The sequence below is a fragment of the Schistocerca gregaria genome, unplaced genomic scaffold (assembly GCF_023897955.1).
Source record: "Schistocerca gregaria isolate iqSchGreg1 unplaced genomic scaffold, iqSchGreg1.2 ptg000169l, whole genome shotgun sequence".
Taxonomy (NCBI): domain Eukaryota; kingdom Metazoa; phylum Arthropoda; class Insecta; order Orthoptera; family Acrididae; genus Schistocerca; species Schistocerca gregaria.
Genome location: NW_026061724.1, coordinates 16,766,533 through 16,784,451, shown reverse-complemented (window position 1 = coordinate 16,784,451; position 17,919 = coordinate 16,766,533). Strand labels below are relative to the sequence as shown.

At 53.8% G+C, this 17,919-nt stretch overlaps 35 non-coding genes across 35 annotated transcripts; all 35 read right to left on the bottom strand.

Moving 5' to 3' along the window:
- Positions 1-128: 128 nt before the first annotated feature.
- Positions 129-210, bottom strand: Trnal-uag (transfer RNA leucine (anticodon UAG)). Its single transcript has one exon. It is a non-coding gene; the product is annotated as a tRNA-Leu (tRNA).
- Positions 211-663: 453 nt separating this feature from the next.
- Positions 664-735, bottom strand: Trnah-gug (transfer RNA histidin (anticodon GUG)). Its single transcript has one exon. It is a non-coding gene; the product is annotated as a tRNA-His (tRNA).
- Positions 736-1,126: 391 nt separating this feature from the next.
- Positions 1,127-1,198, bottom strand: Trnae-cuc (transfer RNA glutamic acid (anticodon CUC)). The gene has a single exon. It is a non-coding gene; the product is annotated as a tRNA-Glu (tRNA).
- A 445-nt stretch (positions 1,199-1,643) lies between these two features.
- On the bottom strand, positions 1,644-1,725 carry Trnal-uag (transfer RNA leucine (anticodon UAG)). The gene has a single exon. It is a non-coding gene; the product is annotated as a tRNA-Leu (tRNA).
- A 453-nt stretch (positions 1,726-2,178) lies between these two features.
- Positions 2,179-2,250, bottom strand: Trnah-gug (transfer RNA histidin (anticodon GUG)). Its single transcript has one exon. It is a non-coding gene; the product is annotated as a tRNA-His (tRNA).
- A 391-nt stretch (positions 2,251-2,641) lies between these two features.
- Trnae-cuc (transfer RNA glutamic acid (anticodon CUC)) lies at positions 2,642-2,713 on the bottom strand. Its single transcript has one exon. It is a non-coding gene; the product is annotated as a tRNA-Glu (tRNA).
- Positions 2,714-3,158: 445 nt separating this feature from the next.
- Positions 3,159-3,240, bottom strand: Trnal-uag (transfer RNA leucine (anticodon UAG)). The gene has a single exon. It is a non-coding gene; the product is annotated as a tRNA-Leu (tRNA).
- Positions 3,241-3,693: 453 nt separating this feature from the next.
- Trnah-gug (transfer RNA histidin (anticodon GUG)) lies at positions 3,694-3,765 on the bottom strand. The gene has a single exon. It is a non-coding gene; the product is annotated as a tRNA-His (tRNA).
- Positions 3,766-4,156: 391 nt separating this feature from the next.
- Trnae-cuc (transfer RNA glutamic acid (anticodon CUC)) lies at positions 4,157-4,228 on the bottom strand. The gene has a single exon. It is a non-coding gene; the product is annotated as a tRNA-Glu (tRNA).
- A 445-nt stretch (positions 4,229-4,673) lies between these two features.
- Positions 4,674-4,755, bottom strand: Trnal-uag (transfer RNA leucine (anticodon UAG)). The gene has a single exon. It is a non-coding gene; the product is annotated as a tRNA-Leu (tRNA).
- Positions 4,756-5,208: 453 nt separating this feature from the next.
- On the bottom strand, positions 5,209-5,280 carry Trnah-gug (transfer RNA histidin (anticodon GUG)). Its single transcript has one exon. It is a non-coding gene; the product is annotated as a tRNA-His (tRNA).
- A 391-nt stretch (positions 5,281-5,671) lies between these two features.
- Trnae-cuc (transfer RNA glutamic acid (anticodon CUC)) lies at positions 5,672-5,743 on the bottom strand. The gene has a single exon. It is a non-coding gene; the product is annotated as a tRNA-Glu (tRNA).
- A 445-nt stretch (positions 5,744-6,188) lies between these two features.
- On the bottom strand, positions 6,189-6,270 carry Trnal-uag (transfer RNA leucine (anticodon UAG)). Its single transcript has one exon. It is a non-coding gene; the product is annotated as a tRNA-Leu (tRNA).
- Positions 6,271-6,723: 453 nt separating this feature from the next.
- On the bottom strand, positions 6,724-6,795 carry Trnah-gug (transfer RNA histidin (anticodon GUG)). The gene has a single exon. It is a non-coding gene; the product is annotated as a tRNA-His (tRNA).
- Positions 6,796-7,186: 391 nt separating this feature from the next.
- Trnae-cuc (transfer RNA glutamic acid (anticodon CUC)) lies at positions 7,187-7,258 on the bottom strand. The gene has a single exon. It is a non-coding gene; the product is annotated as a tRNA-Glu (tRNA).
- Positions 7,259-7,703: 445 nt separating this feature from the next.
- On the bottom strand, positions 7,704-7,785 carry Trnal-uag (transfer RNA leucine (anticodon UAG)). The gene has a single exon. It is a non-coding gene; the product is annotated as a tRNA-Leu (tRNA).
- A 453-nt stretch (positions 7,786-8,238) lies between these two features.
- Positions 8,239-8,310, bottom strand: Trnah-gug (transfer RNA histidin (anticodon GUG)). The gene has a single exon. It is a non-coding gene; the product is annotated as a tRNA-His (tRNA).
- Positions 8,311-8,701: 391 nt separating this feature from the next.
- Positions 8,702-8,773, bottom strand: Trnae-cuc (transfer RNA glutamic acid (anticodon CUC)). The gene has a single exon. It is a non-coding gene; the product is annotated as a tRNA-Glu (tRNA).
- A 445-nt stretch (positions 8,774-9,218) lies between these two features.
- On the bottom strand, positions 9,219-9,300 carry Trnal-uag (transfer RNA leucine (anticodon UAG)). The gene has a single exon. It is a non-coding gene; the product is annotated as a tRNA-Leu (tRNA).
- Positions 9,301-9,753: 453 nt separating this feature from the next.
- Trnah-gug (transfer RNA histidin (anticodon GUG)) lies at positions 9,754-9,825 on the bottom strand. Its single transcript has one exon. It is a non-coding gene; the product is annotated as a tRNA-His (tRNA).
- Positions 9,826-10,216: 391 nt separating this feature from the next.
- On the bottom strand, positions 10,217-10,288 carry Trnae-cuc (transfer RNA glutamic acid (anticodon CUC)). Its single transcript has one exon. It is a non-coding gene; the product is annotated as a tRNA-Glu (tRNA).
- Positions 10,289-10,733: 445 nt separating this feature from the next.
- Trnal-uag (transfer RNA leucine (anticodon UAG)) lies at positions 10,734-10,815 on the bottom strand. The gene has a single exon. It is a non-coding gene; the product is annotated as a tRNA-Leu (tRNA).
- A 453-nt stretch (positions 10,816-11,268) lies between these two features.
- Positions 11,269-11,340, bottom strand: Trnah-gug (transfer RNA histidin (anticodon GUG)). Its single transcript has one exon. It is a non-coding gene; the product is annotated as a tRNA-His (tRNA).
- A 938-nt stretch (positions 11,341-12,278) lies between these two features.
- Positions 12,279-12,360, bottom strand: Trnal-uag (transfer RNA leucine (anticodon UAG)). The gene has a single exon. It is a non-coding gene; the product is annotated as a tRNA-Leu (tRNA).
- A 453-nt stretch (positions 12,361-12,813) lies between these two features.
- On the bottom strand, positions 12,814-12,885 carry Trnah-gug (transfer RNA histidin (anticodon GUG)). Its single transcript has one exon. It is a non-coding gene; the product is annotated as a tRNA-His (tRNA).
- Positions 12,886-13,277: 392 nt separating this feature from the next.
- Trnae-cuc (transfer RNA glutamic acid (anticodon CUC)) lies at positions 13,278-13,349 on the bottom strand. The gene has a single exon. It is a non-coding gene; the product is annotated as a tRNA-Glu (tRNA).
- A 445-nt stretch (positions 13,350-13,794) lies between these two features.
- Positions 13,795-13,876, bottom strand: Trnal-uag (transfer RNA leucine (anticodon UAG)). The gene has a single exon. It is a non-coding gene; the product is annotated as a tRNA-Leu (tRNA).
- A 453-nt stretch (positions 13,877-14,329) lies between these two features.
- On the bottom strand, positions 14,330-14,401 carry Trnah-gug (transfer RNA histidin (anticodon GUG)). The gene has a single exon. It is a non-coding gene; the product is annotated as a tRNA-His (tRNA).
- Positions 14,402-14,792: 391 nt separating this feature from the next.
- On the bottom strand, positions 14,793-14,864 carry Trnae-cuc (transfer RNA glutamic acid (anticodon CUC)). The gene has a single exon. It is a non-coding gene; the product is annotated as a tRNA-Glu (tRNA).
- A 445-nt stretch (positions 14,865-15,309) lies between these two features.
- On the bottom strand, positions 15,310-15,391 carry Trnal-uag (transfer RNA leucine (anticodon UAG)). Its single transcript has one exon. It is a non-coding gene; the product is annotated as a tRNA-Leu (tRNA).
- Positions 15,392-15,844: 453 nt separating this feature from the next.
- Positions 15,845-15,916, bottom strand: Trnah-gug (transfer RNA histidin (anticodon GUG)). Its single transcript has one exon. It is a non-coding gene; the product is annotated as a tRNA-His (tRNA).
- Positions 15,917-16,308: 392 nt separating this feature from the next.
- On the bottom strand, positions 16,309-16,380 carry Trnae-cuc (transfer RNA glutamic acid (anticodon CUC)). Its single transcript has one exon. It is a non-coding gene; the product is annotated as a tRNA-Glu (tRNA).
- A 445-nt stretch (positions 16,381-16,825) lies between these two features.
- Trnal-uag (transfer RNA leucine (anticodon UAG)) lies at positions 16,826-16,907 on the bottom strand. Its single transcript has one exon. It is a non-coding gene; the product is annotated as a tRNA-Leu (tRNA).
- A 453-nt stretch (positions 16,908-17,360) lies between these two features.
- On the bottom strand, positions 17,361-17,432 carry Trnah-gug (transfer RNA histidin (anticodon GUG)). The gene has a single exon. It is a non-coding gene; the product is annotated as a tRNA-His (tRNA).
- A 392-nt stretch (positions 17,433-17,824) lies between these two features.
- Positions 17,825-17,896, bottom strand: Trnae-cuc (transfer RNA glutamic acid (anticodon CUC)). Its single transcript has one exon. It is a non-coding gene; the product is annotated as a tRNA-Glu (tRNA).
- Positions 17,897-17,919: the final 23 nt, after the last annotated feature.

Below are 17,919 nucleotides of genomic sequence, written 5' to 3'. Positions count from 1 at the left end.
GAGACTGGTGCCTGATACCAGCGCCTTAGACCGCTCGGCCACGCTACCTACACAACACGCGCGTCACAAGAGCTGCGTCCTACCCCACGAGAACACACCGCATCGGCACAAAAATGAGACGTCAAAATTGGCAACGGTGGGATTCGAACACACGCCTCCGAAGAGACTGGTGCCTAAAACCAGCGCCTTAGACCGCTCGGCCACGTTACCGTTGGAGCAGCAGCGGCAAAACGTTTCATTTGTACTACAAAGGTCACTTCGAAATGGAAGTATCTTGGCAATCGCCGTGCCATGTCCACTGGAAGCATCTCTTTAGGCCATCCACAACAAGAAAGTGCCGTGCCCGCCGTATGGTAGCGACGCCACTTGTCTGTAGCTGTCGCAGTTAAGGAGACAGCATCAAGAGACGTTTTCGTGCCGTGACCATGTTTCGAAACCTGGGCTTTCCGTAACCACTAAAGTATCATAGCTGTACCTGTCGGGCGGAGCTAGAATGTTCCATGTAACAGACATATGTGAGCTCAAGAAGGTTGCACTTGTGATGAAGTGGTAGTACGGACTGCGGCCTGCGGAACACGAGTGAAAAACCAAGGAAGCACTGTGATTTCGGGTACTCGTGCACTATCGTCAATGCAACGGCAGCAAGGAGAAACTTTCAAAAATTGCCGTGACCAGGATTCGAACCTGGGTTATTGCGGCCACAACGCAATGTCCTAACCACTAGACGATCACGGCCATGGCCACGGAGGCGCCCACGGAAGCAGCTGGCTGGAATGCAAGTGTCGATACACAGCAAAGCCTAAGCCTAGGCCAAGGTGTACGCCACAGCAGTGGCAGACACGGTCTCCATCACATGCATGCGAGCTAATGAACGTGCCTGCGCTGTCAGTACACTAACTACAGTGGTTAGCTGCATCCACCTCCGTGGCAATGTGTTGCAGACCTCCAAGCCTCTTGACAACAGGTACCGGTATGTGGCTGGATAACAAGTGGATAGACGCCCATCTCTCTCGCCGTCAGGTGTTGCAACGAATCATACTTAACGTGGCTTTGTGCACGCGTCAGCGTAGCGTCAGTCGAGCAAAGTCGAGACAAGTCGCATAAGAGGAGCAACAAAAACGCGCACTTCCGGTACCGGGAATCGAACCCGGGCCTCCTGGGTGAGAGCCAGGTATCCTAGCCACTAGACCACACCGGATAACGACGGCAGCGCTCCTCCAGCGAACGCAGCAGCAACCCACGGTTAATCGACGACAAGTGTAAAAAAATCCACTCTCTCGCGTTATAGAGCGGCGTGCTCCGGACGCATTTCGTGGAGACGAACGCCAGCAATGATGAGAGCAAAAGGCGCCTACAAATCCTGTCGTTGCACCACGCACTGTTCTACGACAATTCACGAAACAGACGCTCACGCCTTGTTGTGCCGTTTTCTTTGCGGGCAATGAGTGCAGCTGTCTACGACACAGGCAACATTACACGTTTGGCACCTGTGGGTTTGGAACCCACGCCTCCAAAGAGACTGGTGCCTGATACCAGCGCCTTAGACCGCTCGGCCACGCTACCTACACAACACGCGCGTCACAAGAGCTGCGTCCTACCCCACGAGAACACACCGCATCGGCACAAAAATGAGACGTCAAAATTGGCAACGGTGGGATTCGAACCCACGCCTCCGAAAAGACTGGTGCCTAAAACCAGCGCCTTAGACCGCTCGGCCACGTTACCGTTGGAGCAGCAGCGGCAAAACGTTTCATTTGTACTACAAAGGTCACTTCGAAATGGAAGTATCTTGGCAATCGCCGTGCCATGTCCACTGGAAGCATCTCTTTAGGCCATCCACAACAAGAAAGTGCCGTGCCCGCCGTATGGTAGCGACGCCACTTGTCTGTAGCTGTCGCAGTTAAGGAGACAGCATCAAGAGACGTTTTCGTGCCGTGACCATGTTTCGAAACCTGGGCTTTCCGTAACCACTAAAGTATCATAGCTGTACCTGTCGGGCGGAGCTAGAATGTTCCATGTAACAGACATATGTGAGCTCAAGAAGGTTGCACTTGTGATGAAGTGGTAGTACGGACTGCGGCCTGCGGAACACGAGTGAAAAACCAAGGAAGCACTGTGATTTCGGGTACTCGTGCACTATCGTCAATGCAACGGCAGCAAGGAGAAACTTTCAAAAATTGCCGTGACCAGGATTCGAACCTGGGTTATTGCGGCCACAACGCAATGTCCTAACCACTAGACGATCACGGCCATGGCCACGGAGGCGCCCACGGAAGCAGCTGGCTGGAATGCAAGTGTCGATACACAGCAAAGCCTAAGCCTAGGCCAAGGTGTACGCCACAGCAGTGGCAGACACGGTCTCCATCACATGCATGCGAGCTAATGAACGTGCCTGCGCTGTCAGTACACTAACTACAGTGGTTAGCTGCATCCACCTCCGTGGCAATGTGTTGCAGACCTCCAAGCCTCTTGACAACAGGTACCGGTATGTGGCTGGATAACAAGTGGATAGACGCCCATCTCTCTCGCCGTCAGGTGTTGCAACGAATCATACTTAACGTGGCTTTGTGCACGCGTCAGCGTAGCGTCAGTCGAGCAAAGTCGAGACAAGTCGCATAAGAGGAGCAACAAAAACGCGCACTTCCGGTACCGGGAATCGAACCCGGGCCTCCTGGGTGAGAGCCAGGTATCCTAGCCACTAGACCACACCGGATAACGACGGCAGCGCTCCTCCAGCGAACGCAGCAGCAACCCACGGTTAATCGACGACAAGTGTAAAAAAATCCACTCTCTCGCGTTATAGAGCGGCGTGCTCCGGACGCATTTCGTGGAGACGAACGCCAGCAATGATGAGAGCAAAAGGCGCCTACAAATCCTGTCGTTGCACCACGCACTGTTCTACGACAATTCACGAAACAGACGCTCACGCCTTGTTGTGCCGTTTTCTTTGCGGGCAATGAGTGCAGCTGTCTACGACACAGGCAACATTACACGTTTGGCACCTGTGGGTTTGGAACCCACGCCTCCAAAGAGACTGGTGCCTGATACCAGCGCCTTAGACCGCTCGGCCACGCTACCTACACAACACGCGCGTCACAAGAGCTGCGTCCTACCCCACGAGAACACACCGCATCGGCACAAAAATGAGACGTCAAAATTGGCAACGGTGGGATTCGAACACACGCCTCCGAAGAGACTGGTGCCTAAAACCAGCGCCTTAGACCGCTCGGCCACGTTACCGTTGGAGCAGCAGCGGCAAAACGTTTCATTTGTACTACAAAGGTCACTTCGAAATGGAAGTATCTTGGCAATCGCCGTGCCATGTCCACTGGAAGCATCTCTTTAGGCCATCCACAACAAGAAAGTGCCGTGCCCGCCGTATGGTAGCGACGCCACTTGTCTGTAGCTGTCGCAGTTAAGGAGACAGCATCAAGAGACGTTTTCGTGCCGTGACCATGTTTCGAAACCTGGGCTTTCCGTAACCACTAAAGTATCATAGCTGTACCTGTCGGGCGGAGCTAGAATGTTCCATGTAACAGACATATGTGAGCTCAAGAAGGTTGCACTTGTGATGAAGTGGTAGTACGGACTGCGGCCTGCGGAACACGAGTGAAAAACCAAGGAAGCACTGTGATTTCGGGTACTCGTGCACTATCGTCAATGCAACGGCAGCAAGGAGAAACTTTCAAAAATTGCCGTGACCAGGATTCGAACCTGGGTTATTGCGGCCACAACGCAATGTCCTAACCACTAGACGATCACGGCCATGGCCACGGAGGCGCCCACGGAAGCAGCTGGCTGGAATGCAAGTGTCGATACACAGCAAAGCCTAAGCCTAGGCCAAGGTGTACGCCACAGCAGTGGCAGACACGGTCTCCATCACATGCATGCGAGCTAATGAACGTGCCTGCGCTGTCAGTACACTAACTACAGTGGTTAGCTGCATCCACCTCCGTGGCAATGTGTTGCAGACCTCCAAGCCTCTTGACAACAGGTACCGGTATGTGGCTGGATAACAAGTGGATAGACGCCCATCTCTCTCGCCGTCAGGTGTTGCAACGAATCATACTTAACGTGGCTTTGTGCACGCGTCAGCGTAGCGTCAGTCGAGCAAAGTCGAGACAAGTCGCATAAGAGGAGCAACAAAAACGCGCACTTCCGGTACCGGGAATCGAACCCGGGCCTCCTGGGTGAGAGCCAGGTATCCTAGCCACTAGACCACACCGGATAACGACGGCAGCGCTCCTCCAGCGAACGCAGCAGCAACCCACGGTTAATCGACGACAAGTGTAAAAAAATCCACTCTCTCGCGTTATAGAGCGGCGTGCTCCGGACGCATTTCGTGGAGACGAACGCCAGCAATGATGAGAGCAAAAGGCGCCTACAAATCCTGTCGTTGCACCACGCACTGTTCTACGACAATTCACGAAACAGACGCTCACGCCTTGTTGTGCCGTTTTCTTTGCGGGCAATGAGTGCAGCTGTCTACGACACAGGCAACATTACACGTTTGGCACCTGTGGGTTTGGAACCCACGCCTCCAAAGAGACTGGTGCCTGATACCAGCGCCTTAGACCGCTCGGCCACGCTACCTACACAACACGCGCGTCACAAGAGCTGCGTCCTACCCCACGAGAACACACCGCATCGGCACAAAAATGAGACGTCAAAATTGGCAACGGTGGGATTCGAACCCACGCCTCCGAAAAGACTGGTGCCTAAAACCAGCGCCTTAGACCGCTCGGCCACGTTACCGTTGGAGCAGCAGCGGCAAAACGTTTCATTTGTACTACAAAGGTCACTTCGAAATGGAAGTATCTTGGCAATCGCCGTGCCATGTCCACTGGAAGCATCTCTTTAGGCCATCCACAACAAGAAAGTGCCGTGCCCGCCGTATGGTAGCGACGCCACTTGTCTGTAGCTGTCGCAGTTAAGGAGACAGCATCAAGAGACGTTTTCGTGCCGTGACCATGTTTCGAAACCTGGGCTTTCCGTAACCACTAAAGTATCATAGCTGTACCTGTCGGGCGGAGCTAGAATGTTCCATGTAACAGACATATGTGAGCTCAAGAAGGTTGCACTTGTGATGAAGTGGTAGTACGGACTGCGGCCTGCGGAACACGAGTGAAAAACCAAGGAAGCACTGTGATTTCGGGTACTCGTGCACTATCGTCAATGCAACGGCAGCAAGGAGAAACTTTCAAAAATTGCCGTGACCAGGATTCGAACCTGGGTTATTGCGGCCACAACGCAATGTCCTAACCACTAGACGATCACGGCCATGGCCACGGAGGCGCCCACGGAAGCAGCTGGCTGGAATGCAAGTGTCGATACACAGCAAAGCCTAAGCCTAGGCCAAGGTGTACGCCACAGCAGTGGCAGACACGGTCTCCATCACATGCATGCGAGCTAATGAACGTGCCTGCGCTGTCAGTACACTAACTACAGTGGTTAGCTGCATCCACCTCCGTGGCAATGTGTTGCAGACCTCCAAGCCTCTTGACAACAGGTACCGGTATGTGGCTGGATAACAAGTGGATAGACGCCCATCTCTCTCGCCGTCAGGTGTTGCAACGAATCATACTTAACGTGGCTTTGTGCACGCGTCAGCGTAGCGTCAGTCGAGCAAAGTCGAGACAAGTCGCATAAGAGGAGCAACAAAAACGCGCACTTCCGGTACCGGGAATCGAACCCGGGCCTCCTGGGTGAGAGCCAGGTATCCTAGCCACTAGACCACACCGGATAACGACGGCAGCGCTCCTCCAGCGAACGCAGCAGCAACCCACGGTTAATCGACGACAAGTGTAAAAAAATCCACTCTCTCGCGTTATAGAGCGGCGTGCTCCGGACGCATTTCGTGGAGACGAACGCCAGCAATGATGAGAGCAAAAGGCGCCTACAAATCCTGTCGTTGCACCACGCACTGTTCTACGACAATTCACGAAACAGACGCTCACGCCTTGTTGTGCCGTTTTCTTTGCGGGCAATGAGTGCAGCTGTCTACGACACAGGCAACATTACACGTTTGGCACCTGTGGGTTTGGAACCCACGCCTCCAAAGAGACTGGTGCCTGATACCAGCGCCTTAGACCGCTCGGCCACGCTACCTACACAACACGCGCGTCACAAGAGCTGCGTCCTACCCCACGAGAACACACCGCATCGGCACAAAAATGAGACGTCAAAATTGGCAACGGTGGGATTCGAACACACGCCTCCGAAGAGACTGGTGCCTAAAACCAGCGCCTTAGACCGCTCGGCCACGTTACCGTTGGAGCAGCAGCGGCAAAACGTTTCATTTGTACTACAAAGGTCACTTCGAAATGGAAGTATCTTGGCAATCGCCGTGCCATGTCCACTGGAAGCATCTCTTTAGGCCATCCACAACAAGAAAGTGCCGTGCCCGCCGTATGGTAGCGACGCCACTTGTCTGTAGCTGTCGCAGTTAAGGAGACAGCATCAAGAGACGTTTTCGTGCCGTGACCATGTTTCGAAACCTGGGCTTTCCGTAACCACTAAAGTATCATAGCTGTACCTGTCGGGCGGAGCTAGAATGTTCCATGTAACAGACATATGTGAGCTCAAGAAGGTTGCACTTGTGATGAAGTGGTAGTACGGACTGCGGCCTGCGGAACACGAGTGAAAAACCAAGGAAGCACTGTGATTTCGGGTACTCGTGCACTATCGTCAATGCAACGGCAGCAAGGAGAAACTTTCAAAAATTGCCGTGACCAGGATTCGAACCTGGGTTATTGCGGCCACAACGCAATGTCCTAACCACTAGACGATCACGGCCATGGCCACGGAGGCGCCCACGGAAGCAGCTGGCTGGAATGCAAGTGTCGATACACAGCAAAGCCTAAGCCTAGGCCAAGGTGTACGCCACAGCAGTGGCAGACACGGTCTCCATCACATGCATGCGAGCTAATGAACGTGCCTGCGCTGTCAGTACACTAACTACAGTGGTTAGCTGCATCCACCTCCGTGGCAATGTGTTGCAGACCTCCAAGCCTCTTGACAACAGGTACCGGTATGTGGCTGGATAACAAGTGGATAGACGCCCATCTCTCTCGCCGTCAGGTGTTGCAACGAATCATACTTAACGTGGCTTTGTGCACGCGTCAGCGTAGCGTCAGTCGAGCAAAGTCGAGACAAGTCGCATAAGAGGAGCAACAAAAACGCGCACTTCCGGTACCGGGAATCGAACCCGGGCCTCCTGGGTGAGAGCCAGGTATCCTAGCCACTAGACCACACCGGATAACGACGGCAGCGCTCCTCCAGCGAACGCAGCAGCAACCCACGGTTAATCGACGACAAGTGTAAAAAAATCCACTCTCTCGCGTTATAGAGCGGCGTGCTCCGGACGCATTTCGTGGAGACGAACGCCAGCAATGATGAGAGCAAAAGGCGCCTACAAATCCTGTCGTTGCACCACGCACTGTTCTACGACAATTCACGAAACAGACGCTCACGCCTTGTTGTGCCGTTTTCTTTGCGGGCAATGAGTGCAGCTGTCTACGACACAGGCAACATTACACGTTTGGCACCTGTGGGTTTGGAACCCACGCCTCCAAAGAGACTGGTGCCTGATACCAGCGCCTTAGACCGCTCGGCCACGCTACCTACACAACACGCGCGTCACAAGAGCTGCGTCCTACCCCACGAGAACACACCGCATCGGCACAAAAATGAGACGTCAAAATTGGCAACGGTGGGATTCGAACACACGCCTCCGAAGAGACTGGTGCCTAAAACCAGCGCCTTAGACCGCTCGGCCACGTTACCGTTGGAGCAGCAGCGGCAAAACGTTTCATTTGTACTACAAAGGTCACTTCGAAATGGAAGTATCTTGGCAATCGCCGTGCCATGTCCACTGGAAGCATCTCTTTAGGCCATCCACAACAAGAAAGTGCCGTGCCCGCCGTATGGTAGCGACGCCACTTGTCTGTAGCTGTCGCAGTTAAGGAGACAGCATCAAGAGACGTTTTCGTGCCGTGACCATGTTTCGAAACCTGGGCTTTCCGTAACCACTAAAGTATCATAGCTGTACCTGTCGGGCGGAGCTAGAATGTTCCATGTAACAGACATATGTGAGCTCAAGAAGGTTGCACTTGTGATGAAGTGGTAGTACGGACTGCGGCCTGCGGAACACGAGTGAAAAACCAAGGAAGCACTGTGATTTCGGGTACTCGTGCACTATCGTCAATGCAACGGCAGCAAGGAGAAACTTTCAAAAATTGCCGTGACCAGGATTCGAACCTGGGTTATTGCGGCCACAACGCAATGTCCTAACCACTAGACGATCACGGCCATGGCCACGGAGGCGCCCACGGAAGCAGCTGGCTGGAATGCAAGTGTCGATACACAGCAAAGCCTAAGCCTAGGCCAAGGTGTACGCCACAGCAGTGGCAGACACGGTCTCCATCACATGCATGCGAGCTAATGAACGTGCCTGCGCTGTCAGTACACTAACTACAGTGGTTAGCTGCATCCACCTCCGTGGCAATGTGTTGCAGACCTCCAAGCCTCTTGACAACAGGTACCGGTATGTGGCTGGATAACAAGTGGATAGACGCCCATCTCTCTCGCCGTCAGGTGTTGCAACGAATCATACTTAACGTGGCTTTGTGCACGCGTCAGCGTAGCGTCAGTCGAGCAAAGTCGAGACAAGTCGCATAAGAGGAGCAACAAAAACGCGCACTTCCGGTACCGGGAATCGAACCCGGGCCTCCTGGGTGAGAGCCAGGTATCCTAGCCACTAGACCACACCGGATAACGACGGCAGCGCTCCTCCAGCGAACGCAGCAGCAACCCACGGTTAATCGACGACAAGTGTAAAAAAATCCACTCTCTCGCGTTATAGAGCGGCGTGCTCCGGACGCATTTCGTGGAGACGAACGCCAGCAATGATGAGAGCAAAAGGCGCCTACAAATCCTGTCGTTGCACCACGCACTGTTCTACGACAATTCACGAAACAGACGCTCACGCCTTGTTGTGCCGTTTTCTTTGCGGGCAATGAGTGCAGCTGTCTACGACACAGGCAACATTACACGTTTGGCACCTGTGGGTTTGGAACCCACGCCTCCAAAGAGACTGGTGCCTGATACCAGCGCCTTAGACCGCTCGGCCACGCTACCTACACAACACGCGCGTCACAAGAGCTGCGTCCTACCCCACGAGAACACACCGCATCGGCACAAAAATGAGACGTCAAAATTGGCAACGGTGGGATTCGAACACACGCCTCCGAAGAGACTGGTGCCTAAAACCAGCGCCTTAGACCGCTCGGCCACGTTACCGTTGGAGCAGCAGCGGCAAAACGTTTCATTTGTACTACAAAGGTCACTTCGAAATGGAAGTATCTTGGCAATCGCCGTGCCATGTCCACTGGAAGCATCTCTTTAGGCCATCCACAACAAGAAAGTGCCGTGCCCGCCGTATGGTAGCGACGCCACTTGTCTGTAGCTGTCGCAGTTAAGGAGACAGCATCAAGAGACGTTTTCGTGCCGTGACCATGTTTCGAAACCTGGGCTTTCCGTAACCACTAAAGTATCATAGCTGTACCTGTCGGGCGGAGCTAGAATGTTCCATGTAACAGACATATGTGAGCTCAAGAAGGTTGCACTTGTGATGAAGTGGTAGTACGGACTGCGGCCTGCGGAACACGAGTGAAAAACCAAGGAAGCACTGTGATTTCGGGTACTCGTGCACTATCGTCAATGCAACGGCAGCAAGGAGAAACTTTCAAAAATTGCCGTGACCAGGATTCGAACCTGGGTTATTGCGGCCACAACGCAATGTCCTAACCACTAGACGATCACGGCCATGGCCACGGAGGCGCCCACGGAAGCAGCTGGCTGGAATGCAAGTGTCGATACACAGCAAAGCCTAAGCCTAGGCCAAGGTGTACGCCACAGCAGTGGCAGACACGGTCTCCATCACATGCATGCGAGCTAATGAACGTGCCTGCGCTGTCAGTACACTAACTACAGTGGTTAGCTGCATCCACCTCCGTGGCAATGTGTTGCAGACCTCCAAGCCTCTTGACAACAGGTACCGGTATGTGGCTGGATAACAAGTGGATAGACGCCCATCTCTCTCGCCGTCAGGTGTTGCAACGAATCATACTTAACGTGGCTTTGTGCACGCGTCAGCGTAGCGTCAGTCGAGCAAAGTCGAGACAAGTCGCATAAGAGGAGCAACAAAAACGCGCACTTCCGGTACCGGGAATCGAACCCGGGCCTCCTGGGTGAGAGCCAGGTATCCTAGCCACTAGACCACACCGGATAACGACGGCAGCGCTCCTCCAGCGAACGCAGCAGCAACCCACGGTTAATCGACGACAAGTGTAAAAAAATCCACTCTCTCGCGTTATAGAGCGGCGTGCTCCGGACGCATTTCGTGGAGACGAACGCCAGCAATGATGAGAGCAAAAGGCGCCTACAAATCCTGTCGTTGCACCACGCACTGTTCTACGACAATTCACGAAACAGACGCTCACGCCTTGTTGTGCCGTTTTCTTTGCGGGCAATGAGTGCAGCTGTCTACGACACAGGCAACATTACACGTTTGGCACCTGTGGGTTTGGAACCCACGCCTCCAAAGAGACTGGTGCCTGATACCAGCGCCTTAGACCGCTCGGCCACGCTACCTACACAACACGCGCGTCACAAGAGCTGCGTCCTACCCCACGAGAACACACCGCATCGGCACAAAAATGAGACGTCAAAATTGGCAACGGTGGGATTCGAACACACGCCTCCGAAGAGACTGGTGCCTAAAACCAGCGCCTTAGACCGCTCGGCCACGTTACCGTTGGAGCAGCAGCGGCAAAACGTTTCATTTGTACTACAAAGGTCACTTCGAAATGGAAGTATCTTGGCAATCGCCGTGCCATGTCCACTGGAAGCATCTCTTTAGGCCATCCACAACAAGAAAGTGCCGTGCCCGCCGTATGGTAGCGACGCCACTTGTCTGTAGCTGTCGCAGTTAAGGAGACAGCATCAAGAGACGTTTTCGTGCCGTGACCATGTTTCGGAACCTGGGCTTTCCGTAACCACTAAAGTATCATAGCTGTACCTGTCGGGCGGAGCTAGAATGTTCCATGTAACAGACATATGTGAGCTCAAGAAGGTTGCACTTGTGATGAAGTGGTAGTACGGACTGCGGCCTGCGGAACACGAGTGAAAAACCAAGGAAGCACTGTGATTTCGGGTACTCGTGCACTATCGTCAATGCAACGGCAGCAAGGAGAAACTTTCAAAAATTGCCGTGACCAGGATTCGAACCTGGGTTATTGCGGCCACAACGCAATGTCCTAACCACTAGACGATCACGGCCATGGCCACGGAGGCGCCCACGGAAGCAGCTGGCTGGAATGCAAGTGTCGATACACAGCAAAGCCTAAGCCTAGGCCAAGGTGTACGCCACAGCATCTGTCTCGTGTGTAAGGTGTACGCCACAGCAGTGGCAGGACACGGTCTCCATCACATGCATGCGAGCTAATGAACGTGCCTGCGCTGTCAGTACACTAACTACAGTGGTTAGCTGCATCCACCTCCGTGGCAATGTGTTGCAGACCTCCAAGCTCTTGACAACAGGTACCGGTATGTGGCTGGATAACAAGTGGATAGACGCCCATCTCTCTCGCCGTCAGGTGGTTTGCAACGAATCATACTTAACGTGGCTTTGTGCACGCGTCAGCGTAGCGTCAGTCGAGCAAAGTCGAGGACAAGTCGCATAAGAGGAGCAACAAAAACGCGCACTTCCGGGTACCGGGAATCGAACCCGGGCCTCCTGGTGAGAGCCAGGTATCCTAGCCACTAGACCACACCGGATAACGACGGCAGCGCTCCTCCAGCGAACGCAGCAGCAACCCACGGTTAATCGACGACAAGAACACGCGATCTAGTGTCGTTATAGAGCGGCGTGCTCCGGACGCATTTCGTGGAGACGAACGCCAGCAATGATGAGAGCAAAAGGCGCCTACAAATCCTGTCGTTGCACCACGCACTGTTCTACGACAATTCACGAAACAGACGCTCACGCCTTGTTGTGCCGTTTTCTTTGCGGGCAATGAGTGCAGCTGTCTACGACACAGGCAACATTACACGTTTGGCACCTGTGGGTTTGGAACCCACGCCTCCAAAGAGACTGGTGCCTGATACCAGCGCCTTAGACCGCTCGGCCACGCTACCTACACAACACGCGCGTCACAAGAGCTGCGTCCTACCCCACGAGAACACACCGCATCGGCACAAAAATGAGACGTCAAAATTGGCAACGGTGGGATTCGAACCCACGCCTCCGAAAAGACTGGTGCCTAAAACCAGCGCCTTAGACCGCTCGGCCACGTTACCGTTGGAGCAGCAGCGGCAAAACGTTTCATTTGTACTACAAAGGTCACTTCGAAATGGAAGTATCTTGGCAATCGCCGTGCCATGTCCACTGGAAGCATCTCTTTAGGCCATCCACAACAAGAAAGTGCCGTGCCCGCCGTATGGTAGCGACGCCACTTGTCTGTAGCTGTCGCAGTTAAGGAGACAGCATCAAGAGACGTTTTCGTGCCGTGACCATGTTTCGAAACCTGGGCTTTCCGTAACCACTAAAGTATCATAGCTGTACCTGTCGGGCGGAGCTAGAATGTTCCATGTAACAGACATATGTGAGCTCAAGAAGGTTGCACTTGTGATGAAGTGGTAGTACGGACTGCGGCCTGCGGAACACGAGTGAAAAACCAAGGAAGCACTGTGATTTCGGGTACTCGTGCACTATCGTCAATGCAACGGCAGCAAGGAGAAACTTTCAAAAATTGCCGTGACCAGGATTCGAACCTGGGTTATTGCGGCCACAACGCAATGTCCTAACCACTAGACGATCACGGCCATGGCCACGGAGGCGCCCACGGAAGCAGCTGGCTGGAATGCAAGTGTCGATACACAGCAAAGCCTAAGCCTAGGCCAAGGTGTACGCCACAGCAGTGGCAGACACGGTCTCCATCACATGCATGCGAGCAAATGAACGTGCCTGCGCTGTCAGTACACTAACTACAGTGGTTAGCTGCATCCACCTCCGTGGCAATGTGTTGCAGACCTCCAAGCCTCTTGACAACAGGTACCGGTATGTGGCTGGATAACAAGTGGATAGACGCCGCATCTCTCTCGCCGTCAGGTGTTGCAACGAATCATACTTAACGTGGCTTTGTGCACGCGTCAGCGTAGCGTCAGTCGAGCAAAGTCGAGACAAGTCGCATAAGAGGAGCAACAAAAACGCGCACTTCCGGTACCGGGAATCGAACCCGGGCCTCCTGGGTGAGAGCCAGGTATCCTAGCCACTAGACCACACCGGATAACGACGGCAGCGCTCCTCCAGCGAACGCAGCAGCAACCCACGGTTAATCGACGACAAGTGTAAAAAAATCCACTCTCTCGCGTTATAGAGCGGCGTGCTCCGGACGCATTTCGTGGAGACGAACGCCAGCAATGATGAGAGCAAAAGGCGCCTACAAATCCTGTCGTTGCACCACGCACTGTTCTACGACAATTCACGAAACAGACGCTCACGCCTTGTTGTGCCGTTTTCTTTGCGGGCAATGAGTGCAGCTGTCTACGACACAGGCAACATTACACGTTTGGCACCTGTGGGTTTGGAACCCACGCCTCCAAAGAGACTGGTGCCTGATACCAGCGCCTTAGACCGCTCGGCCACGCTACCTACACAACACGCGCGTCACAAGAGCTGCGTCCTACCCCACGAGAACACACCGCATCGGCACAAAAATGAGACGTCAAAATTGGCAACGGTGGGATTCGAACCCACGCCTCCGAAAAGACTGGTGCCTAAAACCAGCGCCTTAGACCGCTCGGCCACGTTACCGTTGGAGCAGCAGCGGCAAAACGTTTCATTTGTACTACAAAGGTCACTTCGAAATGGAAGTATCTTGGCAATCGCCGTGCCATGTCCACTGGAAGCATCTCTTTAGGCCATCCACAACAAGAAAGTGCCGTGCCCGCCGTATGGTAGCGACGCCACTTGTCTGTAGCTGTCGCAGTTAAGGAGACAGCATCAAGAGACGTTTTCGTGCCGTGACCATGTTTCGAAACCTGGGCTTTCCGTAACCACTAAAGTATCATAGCTGTACCTGTCGGGCGGAGCTAGAATGTTCCATGTAACAGACATATGTGAGCTCAAGAAGGTTGCACTTGTGATGAAGTGGTAGTACGGACTGCGGCCTGCGGAACACGAGTGAAAAACCAAGGAAGCACTGTGATTTCGGGTACTCGTGCACTATCGTCAATGCAACGGCAGCAAGGAGAAACTTTCAAAAATTGCCGTGACCAGGATTCGAACCTGGGTTATTGCGGCCACAACGCAATGTCCTAACCACTAGACGATCACGGCCATGGCCACGGAGGCGCCCACGGAAGCAGCTGGCTGGAATGCAAGTGTCGATACACAGCAAAGCCTAAGCCTAGGCCAAGGTGTACGCCACAGCAGTGGCAGACACGGTCTCCATCACATGCATGCGAGCAAATGAACGTGCCTGCGCTGTCAGTACACTAACTACAGTGGTTAGCTGCATCCACCTCCGTGGCAATGTGTTGCAGACCTCCAAGCCTCTTGACAACAGGTACCGGTATGTGGCTGGATAACAAGTGGATAGACGCCCATCTCTCTCGCCGTCAGGTGTTGCAACGAATCATACTTAACGTGGCTTTGTGCACGCGTCAGCGTAGCGTCAGTCGAGCAAAGTCGAGACAAGTCGCATAAGAGGAGCAACAAAAACGCGCACTTCCGGTACCGGGAATCGAACCCGGGCCTCCTGGGTGAGAGCCAGGTATCCTAGCCACTAGACCACACCGGATAACGACGGCAGCGCTCCTCCAGCGAACGCAGCAGCAACCCACGGTTAATCGACGACAAGTGTAAAAAAATCCACTCTCTCGCGTTATAGAGCGGCGTGCTCCGGACGCATTTCGTGGAGACGAACGCCAGCAATGATGAGAGCAAAAGGCGCCTACAAATCCTGTCGTTGCACCACGCACTGTTCTACGACAATTCACGAAACAGACGCTCACGCCTTGTTGTGCCGTTTTCTTTGCGGGCAATGAGTGCAGCTGTCTACGACACAGGCAACATTACACGTTTGGCACCTGTGGGTTTGGAACCCACGCCTCCAAAGAGACTGGTGCCTGATACCAGCGCCTTAGACCGCTCGGCCACGCTACCTACACAACACGCGCGTCACAAGAGCTGCGTCCTACCCCACGAGAACACACCGCATCGGCACAAAAATGAGACGTCAAAATTGGCAACGGTGGGATTCGAACCCACGCCTCCGAAAAGACTGGTGCCTAAAACCAGCGCCTTAGACCGCTCGGCCACGTTACCGTTGGAGCAGCAGCGGCAAAACGTTTCATTTGTACTACAAAGGTCACTTCGAAATGGAAGTATCTTGGCAATCGCCGTGCCATGTCCACTGGAAGCATCTCTTTAGGCCATCCACAACAAGAAAGTGCCGTGCCCGCCGTATGGTAGCGACGCCACTTGTCTGTAGCTGTCGCAGTTAAGGAGACAGCATCAAGAGACGTTTTCGTGCCGTGACCATGTTTCGAAACCTGGGCTTTCCGTAACCACTAAAGTATCATAGCTGTACCTGTCGGGCGGAGCTAGAATGTTCCATGTAACAGACATATGTGAGCTCAAGAAGGTTGCACTTGTGATGAAGTGGTAGTACGGACTGCGGCCTGCGGAACACGAGTGAAAAACCAAGGAAGCACTGTGATTTCGGGTACTCGTGCACTATCGTCAATGCAACGGCAGCAAGGAGAAACTTTCAAAAATTGCCGTGACCAGGATTCGAACCTGGGTTATTGCGGCCACAACGCAATGTCCTAACCACTAGACGATCACGGCCATGGCCACGGAGGCGCCCACGGAAGCAGCTGGCTGGAATGCAAGTGTCGATACACAGCAAAGCCTAAGCCTAGGCCAAGGTGTACGCCACAGCAGTGGCAGACACGGTCTCCATCACATGCATGCGAGCAAATGAACGTGCCTGCGCTGTCAGTACACTAACTACAGTGGTTAGCTGCATCCACCTCCGTGGCAATGTGTTGCAGACCTCCAAGCCTCTTGACAACAGGTACCGGTATGTGGCTGGATAACAAGTGGATAGACGCCGCATCTCTCTCGCCGTCAGGTGTTGCAACGAATCATACTTAACGTGGCTTTGTGCACGCGTCAGCGTAGCGTCAGTCGAGCAAAGTCGAGACAAGTCGCATAAGAGGAGCAACAAAAACGCGCACTTCCGGTACCGGGAATCGAACCCGGGCCTCCTGGGTGAGAGCCAGGTATCCTAGCCACTAGACCACACCGGATAACGACGGCAGCGCTCCTCCAGCGAACGCAGCAGCAACCCACGGTTAATCGACGACAAGTGTAAAAAAATCCACTCTCTCGCGTTATAGAGCGGCGTGCTCCGGACGCATTTCGTGGAGACGAACGCCAGCAATGATGAGAGCAAAAGGCGCCTACAAATCCTGTCGTTGCACCACGCACTGTTCTACGACAATTCACGAAACAGACGCTCACGCCTTGTTGTGCCGTTTTCTTTGCGGGCAATGAGTGCAGCTGTCTACGACACAGGCAACATTACACGTTTGGCACCTGTGGGTTTGGAACCCACGCCTCCAAAGAGACTGGTGCCTGATACCAGCGCCTTAGACCGCTCGGCCACGCTACCTACACAACACGCGCGTCACAAGAGCTGCGTCCTACCCCACGAGAACACACCGCATCGGCACAAAAATGAGACGTCAAAATTGGCAACGGTGGGATTCGAACCCACGCCTCCGAAAAGACTGGTGCCTAAAACCAGCGCCTTAGACCGCTCGGCCACGTTACCGTTGGAGCAGCAGCGGCAAAACGTTTCATTTGTACTACAAAGGTCACTTCGAAATGGAAGTATCTTGGCAATCGCCGTGCCATGTCCACTGGAAGCATCTCTTTAGGCCATCCACAACAAGAAAGTGCCGTGCCCGCCGTATGGTAGCGACGCCACTTGTCTGTAGCTGTCGCAGTTAAGGAGACAGCATCAAGAGACGTTTTCGTGCCGTGACCATGTTTCGAAACCTGGGCTTTCCGTAACCACTAAAGTATCATAGCTGTACCTGTCGGGCGGAGCTAGAATGTTCCATGTAACAGACATATGTGAGCTCAAGAAGGTTGCACTTGTGATGAAGTGGTAGTACGGACTGCGGCCTGCGGAACACGAGTGAAAAACCAAGGAAGCACTGTGATTTCGGGTACTCGTGCACTATCGTCAATGCAACGGCAGCAAGGAGAAACTTTCAAAAATTGCCGTGACCAGGATTCGAACCTGGGTTATTGCGGCCACAACGCAATGTCCTAACCACTAGACGATCACGGCCATGGCCACGGAGGCGCCCACGGAAGCAGCTGGCTGGAATGCAAGTGTCGATACACAGCAAAGCCTAAGCCTAGGCCAAGGTGTACGCCACAGCAGTGGCAGACACGGTCTCCATCACATGCATGCGAGCAAATGAACGTGCCTGCGCTGTCAGTACACTAACTACAGTGGTTAGCTGCATCCACCTCCGTGGCAATGTGTTGCAGACCTCCAAGCCTCTTGACAACAGGTACCGGTATGTGGCTGGATAACAAGTGGATAGACGCCGCATCTCTCTCGCCGTCAGGTGTTGCAACGAATCATACTTAACGTGGCTTTGTGCACGCGTCAGCGTAGCGTCAGTCGAGCAAAGTCGAGACAAGTCGCATAAGAGGAGCAACAAAAACGCGCACTTCCGGTACCGGGAATCGAACCCGGGCCTCCTGGGTGAGAGCCAGGTATCCTAGCCACTAGACCACACCGGATAACGACGGCAGCGCTCCTCCAG